The sequence below is a fragment of the Colobus angolensis genome, unplaced genomic scaffold (assembly GCF_000951035.1).
Source record: "Colobus angolensis palliatus isolate OR3802 unplaced genomic scaffold, Cang.pa_1.0 Scaffold677, whole genome shotgun sequence".
In the NCBI taxonomy this organism is placed as follows: Eukaryota; Metazoa; Chordata; class Mammalia; order Primates; family Cercopithecidae; genus Colobus; species Colobus angolensis.
The window spans coordinates 57,432-58,650 of record NW_012120454.1 but is presented as its reverse complement, the minus strand read 5'-3'; the positions used below and the strand labels follow the sequence as shown (position 1 = coordinate 58,650).

General features: G+C 63.4%; 1 long non-coding RNA gene across 1 annotated transcript; it reads left to right on the top strand.

The window, feature by feature from the left end:
• Positions 1-339: 339 nt before the first annotated feature.
• Positions 340-1,217, top strand: LOC105500634. The gene is made up of 2 exons (XR_001000059.1): positions 340-446; positions 1,064-1,217. It is a non-coding gene; the product is annotated as an uncharacterized LOC105500634 (long non-coding RNA).
• Positions 1,218-1,219: the final 2 nt, after the last annotated feature.

The following is a 1,219-nucleotide window of genomic DNA, read 5'->3' as shown; positions in this document are numbered from 1 at the left end:
AGGAGGGGGAGGAAGAGGAGGAGGAAGGGTAGGGAGGGAAGGTGAGGGGAGGGGGAGGAAGAGGAAAGGGAGGAGGAGACGCTGCAAGCTACTGGCTCAAGTCGTAAACTCCATGCCCTGAGGCACCAAGGGTCTGTCTTGGCAGCTGCAGCCCTGGGTGGCTGCGGTCCCAGCACCCTGCTCCTTCTCAGACACCAGTGCCGGCCACCATGATTGTCGGGGGCCAGGAAAAGAGACGCCTCGAGGAGGTGACTTGAGTCTTTTGCTCCGTCCTGGCCCTGCCTGTCCTGGACACGCTGGGTCCCGGATGATGAGCTCTGGTCAGTGCTGGGTTCAGAGCTGGGCCGTTTCTCTTTCCTCCGAGGTATCTGGTGACGCAGAGACTCTTTCCCCGCATCCCAGACATGAAAGACCCCATCGGTGACACCTTCCCAGACGACAAGCTGGTATGTTCCGTGGTGGCCGGTTGAGGAGGCCCAGGCCGGCCGACTGCTTGAGGCCAGGAACTCGCGACCAGCCTGGCCGACGTGGAGAAACTCCGTCCCTCCTAAAAACACAAAACTCGCCGGGCCGTGGTGCCGTGTGCACCTGTCATCCCCGCTACTTGGGAGGCTGAGGGAGGAGGATCACTTGAACCTGGGCGCTGCTGGGCGGCTGGCAAAACGTGCAGGATGAAGGGAGTGGGGGGGACACCGGGCTCCCAGCGCACCCGGTTCAGGGTTCAAGCGATTCTCCTGCCTCCGCCTCCCGAGTAGCTGGGACGACAGGCACGCACCGACACACCCAGCTGATTTTGTATTTTTTAGTAGAGACGGGGTTTCACCGTGTTAGCCAGGCTGGTCTCGATCTCCTGACCTCGTCATCCGCCCGCGTTGGCCTCCGAAAGTGCTGGGATGACAGGCGTGAGCCACCGCGCCCGGCCCAAAGTGCTGGGATGACAGGTGTCAGCCACTGCACCTGGCCCGCAGAGCCGATCTGAGATGGGACAGGTCCCCGCGGATCAGGACTTGGGCTCCGTTACCTGGGGGTGGCCGGCTCACCCCGCCTCCTCTCGTCTCTGCAGGTGGTCTGGGAGGCGGGCAAAGCCGGCCTGGAGGAGTGTCTGGTGTCTGAAGTACAGGTGGTGGAGAAAACTTGAGACCGGGATTCAGGGCCTGCCGGGGGCTGCCTCAATCTCCCGGGCCGGGCCAGGCACCTGCGCAGCCTGGCTGCTGGACGC